This window comes from Lontra canadensis, unplaced genomic scaffold (genome assembly GCF_010015895.1).
Source record: "Lontra canadensis isolate GAN:19392208 unplaced genomic scaffold, GSC_riverotter_1.0 scaffold136, whole genome shotgun sequence".
In the NCBI taxonomy this organism is placed as follows: domain Eukaryota; kingdom Metazoa; phylum Chordata; class Mammalia; order Carnivora; family Mustelidae; genus Lontra; species Lontra canadensis.
The window spans coordinates 711,010-737,212 of NW_022631130.1; the positions used below are offsets into that span (position 1 = coordinate 711,010).

At 39.8% G+C, this 26,203-nt stretch overlaps 1 protein-coding gene and 1 non-coding gene across 9 annotated transcripts in view; one reads left to right on the forward strand and one right to left on the reverse strand.

The window, feature by feature from the left end:
• WDR33 (WD repeat domain 33) overlaps window positions 1-26,203 on the reverse strand; it is a 124,105-nt gene that overhangs the window by 78,661 nt on the left and 19,241 nt on the right. The window lies entirely within an intron of this gene.
• LOC116858422 lies at window positions 21,318-21,425 on the forward strand. Its single transcript, XR_004380910.1, has one exon. It is a non-coding gene; the product is annotated as a U6 spliceosomal RNA (small nuclear RNA).

Genomic DNA, 26,203 nt, shown 5'->3' on the forward strand with positions numbered 1-26,203 from the left:
CTCGTGCAGAGCCTAATGCCAGGCTCGACCTCAAGACCCTAAGATCATGACCTGAGCCGAAACCAAGTCATATGCTTAACCGACTGAGCCATCCAGGAACCCCAAAGATCTTTAAACTACTGTTCAAGAGGGTAGAACTGAAGCTCTGAATTAAAAAAAAATAAATAAATAAAAATAAAAACACACACACACAACTTGGGGCACCTGGTTGGCTCAGTCAGTCATGAGTTCAAGCTCCACTGTGGGTATAGAGTTTACTTAAAAGGAAAAAAAAAAAAAAAAAAAAAAAAACCCTCCATGACCTGGTGTCACGAACTGGCCTAAAACAGTTTTCTTTAAAGTAGAAGTCACATCATACTGGTGGTTCCTGAAATCAACTTGGCTAACAAACAACAGTACTTTAATAATAATAATAAAAAAAAAATTTAATAGAACACCTGATACTGAAATGTACGTTTTACAAGAAAGAACTGTTTTTGTGAAACTTCTGTTACAGCTGTACACGTGTGTATACTGAAGTCACAAGTAAAAAAAGTATCTTCTTCCTGTGGATTTCCTATCTATGCAACTTCCTCTTTTGATCACTTAATTTCTGCTACCACTGTTGTATTCATAGCCAAAGAAATTCCTATGTGGCAAATGCCCTAAGTGGTAGTAGCTATGGCACCAGGATCTGGTCCAATTATCAAATAAAATAATTCTTACCATATCAACCACTAATCAGAGTTTCTGATTAGCACAAGAAAGCTTGTTTCCCCAAACAGAGATGAAATAATTCTAACCAAGAACAAATTATTGATGCATTAAATAGCTAGGATAGCAAGTAAAATTACTATACAACTTTAAAAAATAACAGAAGGTTTTGGGGCGCCTGGGTGGCTCAGGGGGTCAAAGCCTCTGCCTTCAGCTCATGTCACGGATGGAGCCCCGCATTGGGCTCTCTGCTCAGCAGGGAGCCTGCTTCCCTTCCTCTCTCTCTGCCTATCTCTCTGCCTACTTGTGATCTCTGTCAAATAAATAAATAAAATCTTTAAAAAAAAAAATAATAGAAGGTTTTAAGATCCCCACTCTCATTAATGCAAACCTAGACTCCACTGTCAGAAAACCAGCCTGGAAACCTCTATTTTAAAATAATCTATCTCCAGACCAGTAAGTAGGTCCTAGGTTGAATAATCTACCCTAAAAGAGATCTGATATATAATCTATCACAGAACTTTGAGGGGACCTACATGAGTGGTAACCAAGACCGGTAACAAAAATGATCACGGTCTCTTTTTCTTCACTGCCCAATCATTAATAAATACGAATCCTAAACAAATCAGGAGCAATACTGAGACCATTCAGTTTTTTAAAGAATAAACAAGAAGGTAACTGTTAAAATAGTTTTTAAAATAAGTTCACATGATTCATGGGACAACTAACCGGGTGGCTCAATCGGCTGAATGTTTGCCTTCTGCTCAGGTCATTACCCCAGGGTTCTAGGATAGAGTCCGACATCGGCCTCCTTGCCCAGTGAGAAGACTGCTTCTCCCTCCACCCATCCCTCTCCCTGCTTATGCATGCGTACACTCTCTCTCTCTGACAAATAAATAGATAAAATCTCTTAAAAATAAATTAATTAAAAATAAAAGTTCAAATGATTCTGTACCTTGACTCTGGTACTAGATACACAAACCTATCCAAAAGGTCATATGCTGTATACTTTCATTTATGTGACATTCTTGAAATAACAAGATGACAAAAATGGAAAACAGATCAGTGATTGCCAGGAGTTAGGAATGGGGAAGCGGTGTGACTATAAAAGGGGAACTACTGCAGTGACAAACTGTATCCTGACTATGGTAGTAAATACACAAATATATACACACAATGAAATTGCAGAGAACTCACACACAAGAGTACAAATAAAACTCAGAAAATCTCTGTAAAAACTGAAGATTAACTCCATGTCCATATTCAATTTGTGGTATTGTACTACAGTTTTCAAAGTTACCACCACTGGCACACTAGGTAAGGTATACAGATCATTCTGTGTTATTTCTCACAAATGCACTGAATATAAATTATCTCAATAAAAAATAAATTTAGGGGCACCTGGGTGGCTCAGTGGGTTAAGCCTCTGCCTTAGGCTCAGGTCATGATCTCAGGGTCCTGGGCTGGAGCCCCGCATCTGGCTCTCTGCTCAGCAGGGAGCCTGCTTCCGCCTCTCTCTGTCTGCCTCTCTGCCTACTTGTGATCTCTGTCAAATAAATAAAATCTTTAAAAATTAATTAATTAACTAATTAATTAATTAATTTAGGGGCACGTGAGTGGCTCAGTGGGTTCAAGCCTCTGCCTTCAGCTCGGGTCATGATCCCAGTGTCCTGGGATCGAGCCCCGCATCGGGCTCTCTGCTCAGCGGGGAGCCTGCTTTCACCTCTCTCTCTCTCTGCCTACCTCTCTGCCTACTTGTGATCTCTGCCTGTCAAATAAATAAATAAATAGATCTTTAAAAAGGAAAAAAAAGGAAATTTAAAAAGTTAACATGAGAAAATAAAGTTAACATGAACGATTCACTAATTGGCAAAAACAAACCACCCATGCTGAGAATACACATAGTCAACTGAAAAGATAAGCATTTTAAGGGGTGCGTGGGTGGCTCAGTGGGTCAAGTGTCTGCCTTCAGCTCAGGTCATGATCCCAGAGTCCTGGGATTGAGCCCCACATCAGGCTCCCTGCTTAGCAGGGAGTATGCTTCTCCCTCTCCATCTGCTTGCCTCTCCCGCTGCTTGTTTTTTCTCTCTGTCAGATAAATAAATAAAATCTTAAAAAAAAAAAAAAAGATAAGCATTTTAAGACTGCTACCATAAAGTTGCTGATATCTAAACTGGACATTAAAGATCAATTTTTTTTTAATTTATTTGGGTGGAGAGGGGAGGGAAAGGGACAGACACCCCACTGAGTTGGAAGACTTTCATGGGCCTCAACCTCACCACCCTGAGATCATGACCTGAGTCCAAACCAGGAGTCAGTCACTTAATCGAGTGGGCCAGCCAGGCACCCAAAGATGAACTTTAATTAACTCTCAGTGTAGGGGTTGTCCAATTTTTATATCTTTCAGCCAAAGATTTAGCTGCATAATTCTTCATAACCTTGGGGTTAAAAGCAGCTTCCATTGCATATTTAAGCTGTAGTTACTGAAACATTTTAGTGGATACTGCACTAGACCAGTTTAATGCATATTACTTGATACTGTACCTGCGCTTTTAGATGTAGTTTTCTGTGTCCAAAGTTAAAAACTAACTTTTACATATAATCCATTATGACCACAATTCTCGCCACTCAGCTTAGTTAGAAAGAACAATTCAATATTTCAAAAGTATGATTCTGGGATAAAGAAACCTATACCATCAACTGTTTTCAATGAAGATAAAGTCAGTGATTAGTGAATGTGGTTTTTATCCTTGTCCTTAGCATACAAAGCAGGAGAGTTTTTTTCATTTTTACACTGTTTTTAAAAATGGATTATATTAACTTAGCAAGTATTTAACCAATAAAAACTGGACAAACTAATTCTCACTGGAATACTGAATTTATCTTTGCAAAAATAAACAAAAACAATACAGCATTTTCTGATAAAGTGACCTCTTAAATTAGGAATAAGGAATTCAAAGATTCAATTATGATCTGAAGCCAGCTTTCCCAAAGCCAGGCTTTAAGGCTCTCATCTTCATTCTAATTTAATTGTGTGGGATATGAATTGGGCAGCAGAGATTTTTAAAAGCTCCCAAATGATATTGAAGTGCAGCAAAAATTTGAGAACCATGAGACATCAAAGTAACTTTGATAGTTTACTTCTTAAACAGTTTCCTTAGAACAGCAAGGTCCTAAACTTTTTATTTCAGGACACCTTTTTTTTTTTTTTAAAGATCACTTTTTAACGATTTATTTATTTATTTATGGGGGCGGAGCATGAGAGGGGACAGATCAGAGGGAGAAACAAACTCTCCACTGAGCAGGGAGCCCGATGTGGCACCCGATCCTGGGACTCCAGGATCATGACCTGAGCCAAAGGCAGTTCCTTAACCAACTGAGCCACCCAGGGGCCCAGGACACCTTTACTTTTAAAAATTGAGCATTCTGGGGTGTCTGGGTGGCCCAGTCATTAAGTGTCTGCCTTTGGCGAAGGTCATGATCTCAGGGTCCTAGAACTGAGCCCTATGTGGGACTCCCTGCTCAGCAGGGAGACTGCTGCTTCCCCTGCCTGCCGCTCCCCTTTCTTATGTGTGCACTCTCTCTCTTAGACAAATAAGATCTTGAAAAAAAATAGATTTGAGGGGCGCCTGGGTGGCTCAGTGGGTTAAGCCGCTGCCTTCGGCTCAGGTCATGATCTCAGGGTCCTGGGATCGAGTCCCGCATCGGGCTCTCTGCTCAGCAGGGAGCCTGCTTCCCTCTCTCTCTCTCTCTCTCTCTCTGCCCGCCTCTATGTCTACTTGTGATCTCTCTCTGTCAAATAAATTAAGAAAAAAATAGATTTGAGGATTTCCCCTAAATTTTTGTTTATTGTGATATTTATAGATACTTGACATTTAGAAATTAAAACAGAAAACTTCAAAATATTTAACATATATTTAAAATAATGATAAACCCTCCTTTCACAACGATGACGCCAAAGACAAAGAAGAAAGCCCCTGCCTCTCCCAAAGCCAAAGCCAAAGCAAAGGCTTTGAAGGCCAAGAAAGCAGTGCTGAAAGACAACCAGTCACAGAAAGAAATCTGCACATCACCTACATTCTGACATCCCAAGATACTACATCTCCAAAGGCATCCCAAATATTCTTCAAACAGCATCCCTGGGAGAAACAAGCTTAACCACTATGCCATCATTAAGTTCCCCCTGACCACTGAAGAAAACCACTGAAGTCACCCATGAAGAAAACTGAAGACAACACACTTGTGTTCATTGTAGAGGTTAAGACCAACAAGCAACAGGCTGTGAAGAAACTCTGACACTGATGTGGTCAAGGTCAACACCCTTAACAGACCCAATGGAGAGAAAGCATGTTGGACTGGCTCCTGACTATAATGCTTTAGACGTTGCCAACAAAACTGGGAACATAAAGAAGGAAAGAAAACAAACAAACAAACAAACAATGGGTGCCTGGGTGGCTTAAAGTGGGTTAAAGCTCTGCCTTCAGCTCAGGTCGTGATCCCAGAGTCCTGGGATCTAGCCCTGCATCATGCTACATTGGAGCCTGCTTTCCCCTCTCTCTCTCTGCCTGCCTCTCTGCCTACTTGTGATCTCTGTCAAATAAATAAAATCTTAAAAAAAAAAAAAAAAAAAAACCTGGGATCATCTAAACAGAGTCCAGCTGGCTAAATCTAAATATATATTTTTTTCACCGTAAAAAATAAAAAATAAAAAAAATGAAACACCCATTATAATAACTATTTCCCCTTCCCCAAAAACAGCTAGTAAAAAGGGTGACACTGGGGCACCTGGGTGGCTCAGTGGGTTAAGCCTCTGCCTTCGGCTCAGGTCACGATCTCAGGATCCTGAGATCGAGCCCCGCATCGGGCTCTCTGCTTGGCAGGGAGCCTGCTTCCTCCTCTCTCTCTGCCTGCCTCTCTGCCTACTTGTGATCTCTCTCTCGCTCTCTGTCCAATAAATAAATAAAATCTTAAAAAAAAAAAAAAGAGCGATACTTTTTTTTTACTTTTTTTTTCAAATCTCTTTAATGTCTAACTTAATTTAAATGAAAACGGCTAGATTCTCATGTCAGCTGCATTCAACCTATTGCAGTGTGTTATTTGGGTTGAAGTATATGAAAAACATATGGACTCCTACAGATATATATTTAGAAAAAATATAATAGCCTTCTCAGAAAGTTGTGCATATTCTTTAATATTCCAACAAAATTTGACAATGTAGCATCTACACATTAATAAGGGGCATCAGGGTGACTCAGTCAGTAAAGCACCTGCAGTAGCTCAAGTCATGATCCCAGGGTCCTGGATCAGCAAGGTGCCTGCTTCTCATCCCCCACCCCCAGCTCGTGCTCTCTCGCTCTCTCAAATAAATAAACAAAATCTTTAAAATATACAAAAAATCACATCAACAAGCTTTTAGTACTCTGTTACATTAAAGTGCATTTGTTTATTTTGCACTTGAGAACTTTTAACTATGCATGATTTTACATCATGCACTGATCATTTGGAAAACATTGGCTTCACAGAATTATACATATCATCTAACTCACATTTCTTATAAAACAAAATAATAATTTTTATTAAAATCACCACTGGTCTTCAACTAACATCTTCTTTCATTAAGATACAAGTGTTTGTTCAAGTATGTGTAGAAGCATATGGGAATAGCCATACACTTAAACTCGCTGAACCAGAGTCTGTATTCTTTTTTTAAGATTTTATTTATTTACTTGAGAGAGCATGAGCCAGGTGAGGGGCGAAGGGAGAGGGAGAAGCAGACCCTGCGGAGAAGGGAGCCCGATGCGCGGCTCAATCCCAGGACCCTGATCATGACCTGAGCCAAAGGCAGCCGCTTAACCAACTGAGCCACCCAGGCACCCCAAAACCAGAGTTTGTATTAACCACTGTTCAAGTAACTTCTTTCATCAATACTACATGTGTTTGTATACTTATGTGTAGAGACATACAAGAACAGCAGTACGCTTAACTCATATGAACTACACTGTTTTTAATGCAACCTTCAACTAACATCTTTTATATGGCACCAGTTTATAAACATATATGAACAGCCCTATGCTTAACTCACTGAAACCACACTGTGCATAAACCATCTTTGAAACTACACTGCAAATAAAGAGTCTTTTTTTTTAAGATTTTATTTATTTATTTGACAGAGAGAGACAGCAAGAGAGGGAACACAAAGCAGGGGGACTAGGAGAGGGAACGCAGGCCTCCTGCTAAGCAGAGAGCCGGGTGCGGCATTATGACCCAAGCCAAAGGCAGATGCTTTAATGAGCCACCCAGGTGCCCCTAAAGTATCTGTCAAGTAACATTTTCATTTATTAAAATATAAGTGTAGGGGCACCTGGATGGCTCAGTCGTTAAACGTCTGCCTTCGGCTCAGGTCATAATCCCAGGGTCCTGGGATCGAGCCCCACATCGGGCTCCTTGTTCTGTTGGAGGCCTGCTTCTCCCTCTCCAACTACCCCTGCTCATGTTCCCTCTCTCACTGTGTCTCTCTCAAATAAATAAATAATAAAAATAAATAAATAGATAGATAAATAAATAAGTGTATGTAAACTTACATGCAGAAGCATGTGAGAACAGCCATATGCTTATCTCACTGAACCTATACTGTGTGAAAACCTTCTTTCAAGCAACATCTTCTTTCATTAAGACACAAGCGTTCGTAGACAAATATGCAGAAGCATGTGAAAAACAGACCTGTCCTTAAAAAAAAATAATTTTAAAAAGAACTATTAATTACTGAGAAACTCAATCTCACAAGGCAGATACAAGTGTTCAAAACTTGTATCTTTACAAATCAATTTTTATCACTAACAAATGCTGACAACTGTTTCCCTTGAAGCACAGTCTACCTACATTCCCCTTCAAGAAAAATACCTGCCATATACTCATTTGAATGCCATGGCTTATCATTCTTTTCTTTTAAATTCATTTAATATATTGTAATGGGCTTGTTTTTTTTTTAAAGCAGTATTCTGGTTGGATTTTTTCACCTGGCAGTACGTATCTGAGGTCCTACCATTTCTTTTCCAACTCATTTATTTTTTTAGCACTAATATCCCATTGTCTGCATGTACCACTTTGCTTACCACTGAAGGATGTCTTGGTTGCTTCTAAATTTTGGCAGTTATAAATAAATAAAGCTCCAATAAATATTCATATGCAAGTTTTTGTAGTCATATTTTCAATTTACCTGGGTAAATACAAAGGAGGACTGCTGGATCCCCTGATAACAGAGTACACTTAGTTTTGTAAGAAAATGAAAAACTATCCAAAGTGACTATACCATATTGCCTTCCCACCAGTAATGAATGAGAGTTCTTGTTGCGTCATATCCTTACCAGCATTTACTATTATCAGTATTTTGGATTTGAGACATTCCAATACGTGTATAGTGGTATCTCCTTGTTTAAAATGACAGTTCCCTGATGATATGTGATGCTAGGCATCTTTCCATATGCTTGACACCTGTGTATTTTCTTTGGTGAGGTGTCTGTTTAGATATTTTGCCCAGTTTTTTTTTTTTTTAAATGTAACCTCCGCACCCAACATGGGGCTCACCTCATGACCCCAAGATCAAGAGCCACATGTTTGAGGCACCTTAGGTGGCACAGTTGGTTAAGCGTCCAACACCTGGCTTTTGCTCAGGGTCTTAGGTCTCAGGGTCTTAAGATCGAGCCCTGCATCAGGCTTCATGCTCAGTACGGAATCTGCTTAAGATTCTGCTTAAGAGTCTCTCTGCCCCACCCCTTCTGCTTGCTGGCTCTCTTGCTCTCTTAAATAAAATAAGTAAATCTTTAAAAAAAAAAAAAAAATAGGGAGGCATCTGTGAGCTAAGCATCTGCCTTTACCCAGAGTCCTGGGATCGAGCCCTACATCAGGCTCCTTACTCCATAGAGAGCCTGCTTCTCCCTCTCCCTCTGCCTATTGCTTCCCCTGCTTGTGCTCTGTCAAATGAATACCTTAAGAGAGAGAGACCCACATGCTCTACCACCTGAGCCAGCCCAAGTTGTTAATTTTCTCGGGTTTTAAGAGTTCTCTTTTTTTTTTTTTTAAGATTGTACTTATTTATTTGAGAGAGACAGAGCACAAGCAGGGGGAGCAGCAGAAGGGGATGGAGAAGCAGGCTCCCTGCCAAGCAAGGAGCCCCACTCAGGACTCCATCCCAGGACTCTGGGATCATGACCTGAGCCAAAGGCAGACACTTAGCCAACTGAGCCAACCAGGTACCCTGTTTTAAGAGTTCCCTGTATATTTTGGACAACAATCCTTTATGAGATAAATCTTTTGTAAGTATTATCTCCCAGTTTCTGGCCTATCTTCTCATACTCTTGATTAACTTACTTTTAAAATTACATTCACCAAAAAGTAAATTTTAGAACTTAGAACTTTAGAACTTGGAACATTTCTAGGTTTTGACAAATGCACAGAATCATAAAATAACCAAAATCAAGATGCAGCACCCTGTTACCAATTTTCTACCACTACTCCTAGTCCCTGGCAACCATGTTGTTTCTGTTTCCCATCACTATAGTTTATGCCTTTGCAGAATGTCATATAAAGAGAATTACACACTGTGTACCCTTTTAAGTTTGGCATTTTTCATTTAGCATAATAATTATGAGATTCACCAATGTTGTTTCAAGTACCAGTAATTCCTTTTTTATGTTTGTTTTTCCATTCACCAATTGAGGAACACCTGAATTGTCCACGGTGCTTGGCAATTTGAACAAAATTACTACTGACAGTCATGTGTAGTTTTGTATAAATGTTAAGTGTTCATTTTTCTTGGGTAAATATTTAGGATTGAAAGTATGGGGTCATGTAACTTTATATTTAACTTTACGGGAAACTGTGAAAAGATTTCCCAAAGTGCCTATACCATCTTACATTCCCACTAGCAACTACAAAAGTTCCAGTTGCTCTACATCCTCATTAATACTTGTCAACTAGGCAGAGAAGAGTTGTTTGTTTTGTTTTAGTCACCCTAACAGATATATAGTAGTATCTCATTGTGGGTTGTATTTTTTTAAAAATATTTTATTTATTTATTTGACAGACAGAGATCACATGTAGGCAGAGACAGAGGAAGGGAAGCAGCCTCCCTGCTGAGCGAGAGCATGATGCGGGGCTCAATCCCAGGACTCTGGGGTTATGACCTGAGCCGAAGGCAGAGGCTTTAACCCACTGAGCCACCCAAGCACCCCTCATTGTGGTTTTAATTTGCATTTCCCTCAAGAAAATGATATAGAGCATTTTTTGGTCCTTACTTACCACCCATATATCTTGTCCAGCAAAGTTTCTGTTCAAATATTTTCCCCATTCTTTAATTGGGTTGTTTTCTTAATGTAGAGGAGTTTTTTTAAGATTTTACTTTTTTATTTATTTGACAGAGAGGAAGAGAGAGAGAGCACAAGTAGGGGGAGTGGTGAAGGCAGAGGGAGAGGAAAAGGCAGACTCCCCACTGAACAGGGAGCCTGACATGGGGCTCAATCCCTGGACCCAGAGATCAAGACCTGAGCTGAAGTCAGAAGATTAACTCACTGAGCCACCCAAGTACCCCTAGAAATCTTCATCTAAACCAAGATTATAAAGATTTTTCTCCTTTGTTCTCCTCTGCCAATTGTATTATTTTACATTTCACATTTAGATCTCTGATCTATTTGAGTTCATTTCAGTATTAGGTATAAGGGATGGTTTGAAATTCTTTTTTCTCATACAGTGTCCAATTGTTCCAACTCCATATGCTGAAAAAGACTCTTTTTCCTACCAAATTGCTTTTACACCTTCGCTTAAATCAACTGACTGTATTTTATGTGAATCCACCTCAATATCTTGATTACTTTAACTTTACAGAATGTCTTGAAATCCGCTAGGTTTCAGATCAGATTCCCCAACTATGTTGTTTTTCATCAAAAGTGATCTAGCAATTTGTGTTGTTTTGCCATTTTATAATTTTTAAAAGCAGCTTATTACCCATAAAAAATATGAGATTTTGGGGTGCCTGGGTGGCTCAGGGGGTTAAGCGCCTGCCTTCGGCTCGGGTCATGATCTCAGGGTCCTGGGATCGAGCCCCGCGTAGGCCTCTCTGTTCAGCAAGGAGCCTGCTTCCTCCTCTCTCTCTGCCTGCCTCTCTGCCTGCTTGTGATCTCTGTCTGTCAAATAAATAAATAAAATTAAAAAAAAAAAAAGAAATTGAGATTTTGATCTTTATGGACCAATCTGAGAAGAAATTATATTTTAACAGTTATCTGTCATCAAACCATAAACAGGTAATTCTTTACAATCATTTAGGCCTTCTGTGATTTGCTTCAACCATGTTTTGTAGTTTCAGACACACAGACATGCTTTGTCACATTTATACCTGGTTTTGGTGCTATTTAAATGGAACTGTGTTTTACTTATTTCCATTCCCAGCCGTTCATTGGCAGTATAAAGAAATACAATTAATTTTTATACACTGTCCATTTATTCTGCAACCTTGCTAAATTCACATGTTGATCCTAGATTTCTTATCAATTCCTTGGAGGTTTCTGCATAGGTAATCATGTCATCTGTAAATAGGGGCAATTTATGTATTTCTGTTCTAAAAGCTTTATTTCTTTTTCTTGCCTTATTGTACTGTTCTCCGTCTTGAAGGAGAAAGCATTCAGTCTTTCTCTATTAAGTATTCTCTATTAAATGTGATATTAGCTATAGATTTTTATAGATGCCCTTCAACATATAAAAGAAAAACCCTTCCATTCCTAATCTGTAAGAATTTTTATCCAGAAAGTACTAAGAGGGGCACCTGGGTGGCTCAGTGGGGTAAAGCCTCTGCCTTCGGCTCAGCTCATGATCCCAGCGTCCTGGGATAGAGCCCCACATCAGGCTCTCTGCTCCGCGGGGAGCCTGCTTCCCCCTCTCTGTCTGCCTGCCTCTCTGCCTAACTTGTGATCTGTCAAATAAATAAATAAAATTTTAAAAAAAAAGAAAGAAAGTACTAAGAGGGGTGCCTGGGTGGTTCAGTGAGTTAAGTGTCCTCAGCTCAGGCCATGCTTCTGGGGATCCCAGGATCTCACAGGTCCAGGATCAAGCCCCTTCTCTCTCTCCTCCCCATTCGTGCTCTCTCACTATGTCACTATCTCTGTCTCTCTCTCAAATAAATAAATAAAATCTTCAAAAAAAAAAAAATAATAATAATTCTGTCAAATGCTTATTCATCTATTTATATGGCTTTTCTCAGTCTTTTAATATGGCAAATTAGCCTTTCAAATGTGGAACATTCCCACATTCCCAAAATAAATCCCATTTGGTCATGATAGATCATCCTTTTTATATATTGTTGAATCTTTTTTTTTTTTAAGATTTTTTTTTCTTTTTTTTTTTTTGACAGACAGAGACCACAAGTAGGCAGAGAGGCAGGCAGAGAGAGAGAGAGGCGGGGGGGAAGCAGGCTCTCTGCTGAGCAGAGAGCCCGATGCGGGGCTCGATCCCAGTTCCCTGGGATCATGACCTGAGCCAAAGGCAGAGGCTTTAACCCACTGAGCCACCCAGGCGCCCCTATATTGTTGAATCTTAATTACTAACACTTTGTTGTGACTTTTACATTCATGTTCATAAAGGATACTGATGTAGTTTTCTTTTCTTGTAATATCTTTATCTGGTTTTCTATCAAGCCACATGGTTAAGTATTCCTTCTAGTATTTCCTGGAAGAGACTGTACAGAATTGGCACTATTTCCTCCTTAAATGTTTGGTAGATTCTGTGAAACCATTTGAATGGGCCTCAAGTTTCCCCTGCTGGAAGGTTTTTTAACACTGAATTCAGTTTCTTTAAAAGAAAACTATTCTGGAGGTGCCTGGATGGCTTGGTGGGTTAAGCCTCTGCCTTCAGCTCAGGTCTTGATCTCAGGGTCCTGGGATCGAGCCCCGAATCGGGATCTCTGCACAGTGGGGAGCCTGCTTCCCCCTCTCTCTGCCTGTCTCTCTGCCTACTTGTGATCTCTTTCTGTTGAATAAATAAATAAAATCTTTTAAAAAAAGAAAAAGAAAAACTATTTTGGTTATCTATTCCTTCTTGAATAAGTTTTGGTAGTTTGCTCTTTGAAAGGAATTGATCAATTTCATTAAAGTTGCCACATTTTAGGGCATAGAGTTGTTCATGCATTCTCTATAATTTTTTTAAAGACTTTACTTATTTATTTATTTTATTTATTTGACAGAGAGAGAGAGAGAACAAGTAGGCAGAGGGAGAGGGAGAAAAGCAGGCTCTCCGTTGAGCAGGGAGCCCCATGCAGGGCTCGATCCCAGGGCCCCTAGGATCATGACCTATGCTGAAGGCAGCCACTTTAACAGACTGAGCCACCCAGGTGTCCCTCTTACTAACATTTTAACATCTATAAGAGCTGCAGTGATTGCCCCTCTTTCACTCCTGATACTGTTAACTTGGGCTCCTCCGTCTCTATCTATGCCCTGCCTCTATTTAAACAGTCTGTCATTCTTCCAAGTAGAAAATAGGTTCCACAGAAAATGTGAATATTAACATGACAATACTTCCTCAAGGGAACTGCAATACTTCTGTTAAGTAGCAAAAGTGCTTCATCCACACTTCCACACTATGCATTAGTCTGCTTGCTTTGCCATAATACACTAGCACAGACTGAGAAGCTTAAACAAAAATTAATTTTCTCACAGTTCTGGAGACCAAAAATCTGAAACCAGGGTGCCAGCATAGTCGGATTCCTGGCTTACAGATACCCACCTTCTTGGTATCCATCCTCATATGGCAGAAAGAGACAAGTTCTCTGGCGTCTCTTCTTATAAGGGAACAACAGGAGGCCCCTACCTTCGTTCCCTCATTTAAACCTAATTATCTCCCAAAAGCCAATCTCCAAATCCCATCGTTAATGGTGGTTAGAGTTTCAACATACGAATTTTACAAAAATATGATTCAGTCCACAGCATGCTACAGTTAAAAAAACATATACTAAAGGTAGGTAAGAGGATGGGTGACTTAAGTGATGGAGTTTAAGGAGTACACTTGTGGGGTACCTGGGTGGCTCAGTCATTAAGAGCCTGACTTCAGCTCAGATCATGATCCCAGGGTCCTGGGATCCAGCCTGGCATCAGGCTCCCTGCTCCGTGGGAAGCCTGCTTCTCCCTCTTCCACTCCCCCTGCCTGTATTCCCTCTCTTGCTATCTCTCTCTCGCTGTCAAATAAATATCTTTTTTATTTTTTTAAAGGAGTACACTTTCATGATGAGCACTGAGTGATGTATGGAATAGTGGAATCACTATATTATACACCTGAAACTAATGTAACACTGTATGTTAACCATACCACAACTAAAATAAAACATATACTCAAGGGTTGACATATAATTAAATTAATTATTTTTAATGCTTCACCAATGACATTTCAAGAGAAATTGGCTTTTTTTCTTCTCAACCACCCATGTGAGGTGACAGTAAACACACAATGAATAATAGTAGAGACTGGGGGGTGCCTGGGTGACTCAGTGGGTTAAAGCTCTGCCTTCTGCTCAGGTCATGATCCCGGGGTCCTGGGATCGAGCCCCGCATCGGGCTCTCCGCTCCGCAGGAAGCCTGCTTTCTCCTCTCTCTCTGCCTGTGATCTCTGTCAAGTGAATAAAAAGAATCTTTAAAAAAAAAAAAAAAATAGTAGAGATTGGTACCACTGCCCTGAATCATGCTAAGGAGCAAGCAGTTTTAACCATTACCACTCTCACACCGTAAGTACAAATGTCAACACAGTAAAAGAGCTATAATATCTTAGTATGATTATGAAAGTAGTTCTGAGGGGAATCTCAGTGGCTCAATTAAGCACCTACTTCAGCTCAGGTCATGATCATGGGGTCCTGGAATCAAGCCCCAAGTTAGGATCCAAGCTCAGCAGGAGTCTGCTTGTCCCTCTCCCTCTGCCCACCCTTGGCCCCACTACTCATACATCCTCTCTCTTTCAAAATCTTTAAAAAAAAAAAAAAAAAAAAGAGGGGTGCAGTGGGTTAAAGCCTCTGCCTTCGGCTCAGGTCATGATCCCAGGGTCCTGGGATCGAGCCGCACATCAAGCTTTCTGCTCTGCAGGGAACGTGCTTCGTCTTCTCTGTCTGCCTCTCTGCCTATTTGTGATCTCTGTCTGTCAAGTAAATAAATAAAATCTTAAGAAAAGAAAAGAAAAGAAAAGAAAAGAAAAGAAAAGAAAAGAAAAGAAAAGAAAAAAAGAAAGAAAGAAAGAAAGAGAAAGAAAGAAGAAAAGAAAGCAAGCAAGCAAGCAGTTCTGACTTCAGTTTGAAAACTCACCACCGCCATACAGAGTTAAATTCAAATAACTGGCACAGAAAAAATGTTCACAAACTACGAAGTATATTAGCAATCTAAGGTATTATTACAAATTATTCACAAGAGCTATACCCAACACTAAAAACTGGACGTGGGGCACCTGGGTGGCTCAGTGGGTTGAGCCTCTATCTTCGGCTCAGGTCATGATCTCACAGTCCTGGGATCGAGACCCGCATCGGGCTCTCTGCTCAGCAGAGCCTGCTTCTTCTCTCTCTGCCTGCCTCTCTGCCTACTTGTCATCTCTGTCAAATACATAAATAAAATCTTCAAAAATTAAAAAAAAAAAAAAAACTGGACCTATTCCTAACCTTCCCAGATTTAACTTATAAAAATGACAAAAACTGGGGCACCTGGGTGGCTCAGTTGTTAAGCGTCTGCCTTTGGCGCAGGTTGTGATCCCACAACTAATCCCAGGGTCCTCAGATGGTCCTCAGTGGGGAGCCTGCCTCTCCCTCTCCCACTCCCCCTGCTTGTGTTCCCTCTCTCGCTGTGTCTGTCAAATAAACAAATGAAATCTCTTTAAAAAAAAAAAATGACCAAAGCTATGCTTTCAACTCGATAAATATAAACACAGAAGGAAATGCAAATATCTACAGAATCTAGGGGCGCCTGGGTGGCTCAGTGGGTTAAAGCCTCTCCCTTCGGCTCAGGTCATGATCTCACAGTCCTGGGATCGAGCCCCGCATCGGGCTCTCTGCTTGGCAGGGAGCCTGCTTCTCCCTCTCTCTCTGCCTGCCTCTCTGCCTACTTGTGATCTGTCAAATAAATAAATAAAATCTTGAAAAAAAAAAAAAAGTACAGAATCTAAAAAAGAACAAATAAATAAAACTATCTTGGTTGGTTATCTTGCTTGTAATGAAACAAACAAATGAATAAAGCAGGCCAGTGGCACTACAAACACACATGTTTGTAAATGCTTATAATACTTATAGAAAAATATACCAGAAACATTACCAGTGATGGTATCTCTGTCTGCCTCCCTGCCTACCTGTGCTCTATCTCTCTGCCAAATAAATAAATAAAACCTTTAAAAACAAAAATTGGACACTCGACTGACTCAGCCTCCCACCATGCCCCCAAAATTAATTTTAAATGGAAAATGTGACTGTCCAAAAAACAGATGTCCTTTCACACATGCTTATGCAATACTGAGAGGAAAAGAGGAAAGGGAGACCTATTTTGGATTATGAGACTAAAGAGACATAACTAACCTTGATGAAACCGTGATTTTTTTTTGAAGATTTTATTTTACAGAGAGAGAGAGCACAAGCAGGGGGAACAGGAGAGGGAGAAGTAGGCTCCCCTCTGAGCAGGGAGCCCAACCACAGGGATCAATCCCATGGGGATCATGAGTTGAGCTCAAGCAGATGATTAACCGACTGAGCCTGGACCCAGGCACCCTGGAACCCTGACTTTAAAAAAAAAAAAAATGTTAAACAAATGTCAGCAAGGATGTGAAGAAAAGGGATACCCTGTGCCCTGCTGGTGTGAATGTAAACTGGTGCAAATTGGTGCAGCCACTATGAAAAACAGTGTAGAGGTTCCTCAAAATATTAAAAACAGAACTACTCTACAATCCAGCAATTCTACTTCTGAGTATTTCTCTGAAGAAAACAAAACTACTAATTTAAAAAGATATGCACCCATGTTTACAACCTCCCAAGTGTCCATCAACAGATAAATTGGATAAAGAAAATGTGTGTGTGTGTGTGTGTGTGTGTGTGTGTGTGTGTGTGTGTGTGTGAATATGCAATGCAGTATGATTTGGCCATAAAAAAGAATGAAATTTTGCCATTTTTGACAACACAGATGGACCTTAAAGGCATTATGCTAAGTGAAATAAATCAGAGAAAGACAAATACTGTATAGGTGAAATGTACAAGTGGAATCAGAAACAAATAAAAATACCCATATGCACAGACTGAAGAAGATAGACTGGCGGTTGCCGGAGGTGGGGGATGGAGGTGGGAGACACTGGATGAAGGCAATCAAAAAATACAAACTTCTAGTTATAAAATACTTTGTGGAAATGTACTGGACACTAGGGTAACTCTAATTAATTATTCTGCACTGCAGGGCACCTGGGTGGCTCAGTTGGTTAAGCATTTGCCTTTGGCTCAGATCATGGTCTCAGGATCCTGGGATCAAGCCCTGCATCGGGCTCCTTGCTTAGCGGGGAGCATGCTTCTCCCTCTTCCTCTGCCTGCCACTCCCCATGCTTGTGCTCTGTCAAATAAATAAATAAAATATTTTTTTTAATAATAGTAATACTGTACTGCAAATTTGAAAGTAGCTAAGAGTAGATTATAAGTTCTCGTCACAAGAAAAAAAAAAACTTTGTGACCATGAAAGGTGATGGCTTTTTTTTTTTTTTAAAGATTTTATTTATTTATTTGACAGACAGAGATCACGAGTAGGCAGAGAAGCAGGCAGAGAGAGATATAAGGAAGCAGGCTCCCTGCTGAGCAGAGAGAACCCGATGTGGGGCTCGATCCCAGGACCCTGGGACTGTGACCTGAGCCGAAGGCAGAGGCTTTAACCCACTGAGCCACCCAGGCGCCCCAAGGTGATGGCTATTAACTAAATTTGTGGTGACCATTTTGCAATATATACAAATATCAAATCATTATGTTGTACACATGAAACTGACATAATATGCAAGGTACCTCAATTTTAAAAATATATTGCAAAATAATGTTATACCAAATTATTTATTGAATTATACAGTTCAATTAGGTAAATTGGGTAAATAAAATTAAGTAAATAAAATTTACTTAAGATAAACAGAATAAACATAAGATAAACAGAATAAATATTAAGAATAAATATTCTTAATATTTAATTTTTAATATTTAATATTTAATATTATTTATATATTATATACAATATACAAATATATAAATATATTATATATTATATAAAATATATAAAATATAAATAGTATATATTTATGCTTAATAAATATTAATTATAATTAATTAATTATTCTTAATAAATATTAAGTAATTATTGCTAATTTTATTTTGTTACTACTATGGTAAAGAAAATACCTTTATTCCTACTGATAATGAACACTGAGGTTTTTATTTTTTCATTTTTTTATTATGTTCAATTAGGCGACATATAGTAAGTACATCATTAGTTTTTGATGTGTGTTCAACAATTTATTAGTTGCATATAATACCCAGTGCTCATCACAAAACGTGTCCTCCTTAATACCCATCACCAGGTTACCCCATCCCCCAACCCCCTCCCTTCTAGAACTGAAGAGGAAAACTATAATCTCTAATGGAGCTGCTTTATGTATTTATAAATATTAATGAATAAAAACTACTTGGATGGTTTACCTTTAAAACACGTCTCGTTGCTGGATATTTGAATTTTTTTTTATTTGAATTGTTTGTTTTGTTTTGTTTTTTAAGATTTTATTTATTTGAGAGAGAAAGAGAGAGAGAGAGCACAAGCAGGGGAGGAGCAAAGGGAAAAGCAGACTCCCCGCTGAGCAGGGAGCCCAACATGGGGCTCCATCCCAGAACCCCGGGATCATGACCTGAGCCAAAACCGGATGCTTAACCCACTGAGGCACCCAGACGCCCAGTGAATTGTTTTGTTTTTGTTTTTCTTAAGATTTTATTTATTTATTTGACAGAGAGAGCTCACAAGCAGGCAGAGAGGCAGGCAGGGGGGCGGGGAGCAGGCTCCCCACTGAGCAGAGAACCCAATGTGGCACTCCATCCCAGGACCCTAGGATCATGACCCAAGCCAAAGGCAGAGGCTGAGTCACCCAGGCACCCCTCGTGAATTGTTTTTAAAACATATCCCTCTAAAACTCAAATTGCACCAATCATCATTGTACATAAAGCTTTAAGTCGAAAGAATCTTTGCTGACTTAGGGAAAAAAAGAAAACACTTCTTCTAGGCTCTATTTTAGTTTTCTTATTAACAAAAGATTAAACACTGGGGACACCTGGGTGGCTCAGTCGGTTAAGCATCTGCCTCTGGCTCAGGTCATGATCCCAAGGGTCCTGGGATAGAGCCCCCCATAGGACTCCCTGCTCAGTAGGGAGTCTGCTTCTCCCTTTCCCTCTGCACTCCCCCTGCTTGTGCACTCGCTCTCTCAATAAATAAAATCTTAAAAAAAAAAAAAATAAAAGGTTAAATACTTTTTTCCATTTTATTAACCACTTTTACTCCCACCTCTATGCACATTTACATTCTTTCTTCATGTCTTTTGTGTACTGCTTTGGGGAATAAATGTATAGTTAGGTCATTGTCATTTGCCTCCTATATGACTAGGCTCAGGGGGAAAAAACTCAGTACACAATTCAGCTGTTTGAATTCTGAACGAAAAAACATACTTCTTATATCCCCGCAGTTAACAACAACAACAAACAGCTTAATAGGAAAAACAGTTTATGGTTTCCCTTTGCTCAAACTATAATGATCTTCATTCAAAGATTCCCCATTTACAAATTTATCTACTTGGTAAATTTATCTGTAGCCCCAAATCTTTGGCATCACTTGTAGACATAGAAAGTAAAGAAAAACTTGAACTGACCCAGAGCTCAAGTTCCCAGCTGAGGTCTAACCAGGCAATGCTGTGCCTTCTTGTTTCAGCTCTCATACTGTAAACAGGTGTCCTTTTTGCAATCTACTGAGTGTCAAGTTTTACACATTTTGTTGTTGTTGTTTTTTAAATTTCACTGCTTGAAATTGTCTCCAAGTGTTGTGCTGAAGTGCTATCTAGTGTTCCTAAGCTCTAGAAGGCTGTGACATGCCTTAATGGAGAAAGTATGCAGGCCTGGTTCAGACATGAGCTGTAACTAATACAACTGCCCATGAATTCAAAGTTAATGGATCAACAATATGCATTAAATAAGGTATCTTTAAACAGAAGCACACATAAGATTATGTCTCAATTGGCTTTACTGCAAATGTCGCCAGAGGCTCACAGGAATCTAACTCTGCATTTCCCCTGGAAAAAAACATTCAGTATTTGCTAATTCAGTGTCTGCAACATCATAGAATGTAACTGCCATGAGTAACAATAATCAACTGGAGTTGGAAATACTTATACTATTCAATGGGGAAAATAATAGAACTGGAGCACCTGCAGAGCTCAAGTCACATCTTAGAAGAAGTTAAAGACATACAGCAAAAAGGCGCCTGGATGGCTCAGTCAGTTAAGCATCTGCCTCCAGCTCAGTTCATGATCCTGGGATCCTGGGATTAAGCACCATGTTTGGCTCCCTGCTCAGTGGGGAGACTGCTTCTACCTCTCCCTCTGCCTCTCCCCATGCTTGTATTCTTTCTCTCTCTCAAATAAGTAAAATCTTTGGGGGGAAAAGATATACAGCAAAGTTGTACCAATCTAATATATTTGTAACGCCTACTTGCAACACCTCCACAGAACACCTAAGTTTTGGGGGTGGGGATACAGTATCACTAGAATACAAAGAACAAAACTAGGCAAACTAAATTGGACTCTATTTAGGGCTCTGATCCCTGCCTATGCTAGAGAAATTTTTGACACTTTGATCTCTAAAAAGAAGGAATAAGATTTTTTTTAAAGATTTTATTTATTTGACAGAGATCACAAGTAGGCAGAGAGGCAGGCAGAGAGAGAGAGGAGAAAGCAGGCTCCCCGCTGAGCAGAGAGCCCAATGCGGGGCTCGATCCCAGGACCCTGGGATCATGAGCTGAGCGGAAGGCAGAGGCTTTAACCCACTGAGCCACCCAGGCGCCCCAAAAGAAGGAATACGATTAAGGACCACTAGGCGTGCCTGGGTGGCTCAGTCAGTTAAGGGTCTGCCTTCAGCTCAAGTCATGACTCAAGCCCATAAGGAAGTCCCTGCTCAACAGGGAGCCTGCTTCTCCCTCTTCCTCTGCCCCTCCCCACTGCCCTGCCCACTTGTGCTATCTCAGATAAATAATATCTTTTTAAAAAATATATTTCAGAAAACCATTCTATGATTTAATAGAGATCAATGTAGACTAATAAAATATTTTGTTTCGCAAAAGTCTTTCAGTCAAGTTCACGGGCATAGGCAACCAGAAAGCAGTAACTAGTAACCTCTGCCTATCTATAACATGAAATTTTATATAATCACTAAAAATCTTGAAATATTTTAAACAAACTTCATGACCCAACGTTAAGTGGAAAAAATCAGTGTAAATTAAAAAAAAAAACAAAAAACTTTAAAATCAGAGTGTAAATACTTTAAAAGAACCATATACTTTTGTGCAAAAGCCAAAAAATGGATGCTCACTTCAGCAGTACATATACTAAAACTGGGAACAATACAGAGAAGATTAGCATGGTCCCTGCACAAGGATGACACACAAATTCATGAAACATTCCATAAAACAGAACAAAAAAAGCCCCTCAAAATAGAAAGGAACATAAAAGAAAAGTAACAACGCATGGGAGTTACAGTAAAATTTGGCTGTCTTCTTTACACCTTCAGTTCTTTCAAACTATCTACAACAGATATGGATCACTTTTATGAGAAGGTAGGAGTGATTTTTTTTTACAGATTTTATTTATTTATTTGACAGACAAGAAATCACAAGTAGGCAGAAAGGCAGGCAGAGAAAGGGGAGGAAGCAGAGAGCCCAATGTGGGACTCGATCCCAGGACCCTGAGATCATGACCTGAGCTGAAGGCCAGAGGCTTTAACCCACTGAGCCACCCAGGTGTTTTCTTTTTAAAATGTTTTTCTTTCTAAAACACTCTTCTGGGGAACACCTGGGTGCCTCAGTCCATTAAGCATTTGCCTTCAGCTCAGGTCATGATCCCAGGGTTCTGGGATCAAGTCCCATATCAGGTTCCTTGCTCAGCGGGAAGCCCACTTCTCCCTCTGCCTGCCCACTCGCCCTGCTTGTGCTCACCCACTTTCTCCCTCTCTCCCTGTCTCTTTCTCCAACAAATAAATTCTTTAAAAATAAATAAATAAATAAATAAAATAGTCTTCTAAAATCTCTGACTTTGGGGCACCTGGATGGCTCAGTCGGTTAAGCGTCTGCCTTCAGCTCGGGCCATGATCCCAGGGTCCTGGGATCGAGGAGCCCCACATCGGGCTCCCTGCTCACCGGGGAGCCTGCTTCTCCCTCTCCCTCTTGCTACCCCTGCTTGTGTTCCCTCTCTCTCTGTCAAATAAATAAATAAAATCTTAAAAAAAAAAAAAAAACTCTAACTTTGCCCAATATTCTCACAACCATTGTTAGCATATTCCTATACTGATGTTCTAAATTAATTTTGTTAATTTATGATTATGCTCAATTTATTCAGTCTTTACACTCCCAAAATATATTATGCATAATCCTAGAAAACATGTATCTCACTGGCAAAACCCCACAATGTCTATCTTTCTGCCTAAACTGCAAATTACATGTAAGCAAGGACTGAATGTTTCTAATTTTTCTTAAAGATTTTATTTGAAAGAGAATGCGCATATGCACACACGTGTGCAGTGGGGGAGGGGCAGAGGAAGAGCGAGAACCAGGCTCCCCACTGGGATCAGGACCTGATCCAAAGGCAGTCCCTTAACTGACTGAGCCACCCAGGCACTCACTGCAGGACTGAATGCTTTTAGTCTCTGTATTTCCAATGCCTTGCATACATGTAAGAATTATCACAGATATACGTTAAAATATATAACAGAAAATCACTACTGAAACACCCAATAACACTTGCTGCATACAGGTTCCACCAATGGATGCTAAAATTAGTGGGCAAAAGCTTGAGAACAAGTACTTACATAATTCCAAAGTATCTCCTCCAAGATATTTATTAGTTACAAAGGAAAAAGTATTAACTATGCAGTAGAAAGTATTTGCTCACAGAACATTAATTTTTCTGTTTGTATATTACAAGCAATGAGCTAAAAGAATTATCACCAAATTGAAAAGGTATGTTCCAGATAATCTAAACTTAAAATACTGAGTATGTGCTGCACATGTAAAATGAACATTTTTTCGGTGGGGGGAGACAATGCTTGAGATACACAAAGCAAGAAAGTTCATTCGCCAGAATAACTGTTAACAGACGATTAATTAATGGTAACCACCCTCTTAACTATCCGCCAAGAGACATGTCTCCTTTGTTAAGACTCCTGGACAGAGAAAGCAAATGGTTTCTACTCCTCCTCAACAGGCTGGCAGAGCACAGAGACCTGATTTGCTATAAAAATACCTCAGTGAGAATGTCTTAAAAAGAAAGGGTATGAGGGTACCAATGGGGGGCTCTGTCGGTTCAACATCTGACTCTTGATTTCGGCTCAGGTCATAATCTCAGAGTTGTGAGATGAAGCTCCCATCCTGGGCTGTGGATTGGGCAGGGAGTCTGCTTGTCTCCCTCTCTCTGCCCCTCCGCCCATTAATGTGTGTGTGCGCACGAGCGTGCTCGCTCTCTAAAACGAATAAATCTTTAAAAACAAAAAAAGAGGGACACCTAGGTGGCTCAGTCAATTAAGCATCTGCTTTTGGCTCAGGTCATGATCCCAAAACCCTGGGATCCAGCCTGGCATCCAGCTCCCTTCTCCTTCTGCCCCTTTCCCCTGCTTGTGCTCATTCGCTCTCTCAAATTAAAAACAAAAACAAAACAAACAAAAAAAATTTAAGAAAAAACAAAAATTTTTAAAATAAAAAAATTAAAAGTGTATGTATGAAAAATTAAAAAGTAGGATGACTGGTCCTGGGGCTTGAAAAAACAATGTCTACCAAAGATCAGTTGAATGTAGAGCAGATATTACATAATAATAGGGAATTAGGACAAATTTTCTTAGATGTGATACTGCATGTTGCTACTGAATACTGAATGAAGCATTTGGTATCATGATGTCTGAAATTACTCTCAAACAGTTAAAAAATATGTATATATGTACGTATGAATGCAGAGACAGAATGTTATTGGTTGAATTACATCCCCTCCTCAAAATCCCCATGTTGAAGTCCTAACCCTTAGCACCTTATTGGGGCACAGAGACATTCCAGATGTCCTTAGTTAAGATGAAGTCATATGGAGTAGGAGGAGTCTGTAATTCAATAGGATTAGCGTCCTGATAAAAAGGAGAAATTTGGACACACATAAAGAATGGAGTTATACTGGCACAAGCTAAGGAACTACCAGAAACTAGGAGAGTCCTGGAACAGATTATTCCCTAACACCATCAGAGGGAACAAGGCCCTACTGACACCTTTATCTCAGTCACCTGTTCTTCAGAACTCTAAGACAATAAATGACTAAGCCGCACAGTTGTGTTATGGCAGCCCTAGCAAACTAATAGAGAAACAAAATATTTTAAAATTATAACAAATTGGGAGGTGATGGGATTTAACTTTTTATTTGAGAGAACAAGAGAGCAAGGAGCGTGAGCAGGGGGAAGGGCAGGGGGAGAGGGACAAGCAGATTCCCTGCTGAGCAGGCAGCCAGAGGCAGGGCTTGATCCCAGAACTCCAAGATCATGCATGACCTGAGCCACAGTCAGATGTTTAACCGACTAAGCTACCCAGGCACCCCATAATTTCTCACTTTTAAGTATGATGTTAGCTGTGGAGGTTTTGTAGATGCACCGTATCAAACTGAGGATATCCCCACCATGTCTGCTTTGCTGAACATTTTATCATGAATAGATGCTGAATGTTGTCAGGAGCTTTTCTGCATGTATTAATATAATGCATGATTTATTAATCTCTAAATATAAATTTTCTTCATAACTCATATGATGTAATGAATTAACTCAACTCATTTTTGAGTGCTAAACGAGGCTTGCAAACCTGAAACCCCACATCGTCAAAATGTGTATAATTCTTTTTATTCACCATTAGATTCAACTGGTTATTCTGTTGAGAATGTCTACATTTATATTCATGAAAAATACTGACCTATAGTTTTCCTCCTGTATGATCTTTATGTGGTTTTGGTATTAGGGTAATACTGGCTTCACAGAATGAATTAGGAAACATTTGCTATATGAGGTTTCTAGAGTAATCAAACTCATAGAGACAGAAAACAGAACAGTGCTTGTCACAGGCTAAGGGAGTGAAGAATAGGGAGTTAACGTTTAATGGGTACAAAGTTTCCATTAGAGAAGCTGAAAGGGTTCTGGAGATAGATGGTTATAAAACATTGTTAACGTATTTAATGTCAAGCAAGTGTATACTTAAAAATGTTAATTTCACTGGAAGAAAAAAAAATAAAGTTAAAATGGTCAATTTTTTATTAAGCATATTTTAACACCAAAACAAACAAAACTGGACCTGGAACCCAGTAGATTCTCAATAAGTATGTGATGATCTAGTGACCTTAATAAATGCATACTGGAAGATTACTTTTTTTAAGATTTATTTATTTATTTATTTGACAGAGCGAGAGGGAGAGAGCACAAGCAGGAGGAACAGGAGGGGGAGAAGTAGGCTCCCTGCTGAGTACAGAGCCCGATGTGGGGCTCAATCCCAGCACCCTGGGATCATGACCTGCCGGAAGACAAAGCCTTAACTGACTGAGCCACCCAGGCACCCTGAAGGAATCTTTTCTTTTTTTTTTTTTTTAAAGATTTTTATTTATTTGACAGAGAGAGATCACAGGTAGGCAGGCAGGCAGAGAGAGGAGGAGCAGTCTCCCCACCGAGCAGAGAGCCCGATGCGGGGCTCGATCCCAGGACCCTGAGATCATGACCCAAGCCAAAGGCAGAGGTTTTAACCCACTGAGCCACCCAGGCGCCCCATGAAGGAATCTTTTTTAAATGCTATGAGGGAATGCTGTGGGAAGAAACAAGAATTAATGACTGGGGGGAGCACAGACGTAAAAGAGAAAAGTTCTGGGCAAATTAATGTATGTAGTGATAAAAAAAGGAATACACAAACTGGAAAAAGGGGAGGAGGTGGATTCCAGGCAGAGGAAACAGCAATACGATTAAAAGGTTTCTGTTTTAACTGAGACACAACTGACATATAACACTGCATTCGTTTTAGGTGCACCTGAGTTTTTAAAATGGTTCACGGACAGCGTAGGTGTTAAGAGGGAGCAGCAGAGGAAGAAGCTGAAAACCTCTAAGTCCATATATTGGAGGTGGAGTCTGAAATTCGTGTTACACCAATCTAGACATGCTAAAAACATTCTAAATCTATCAAATACTGCAAGGAGC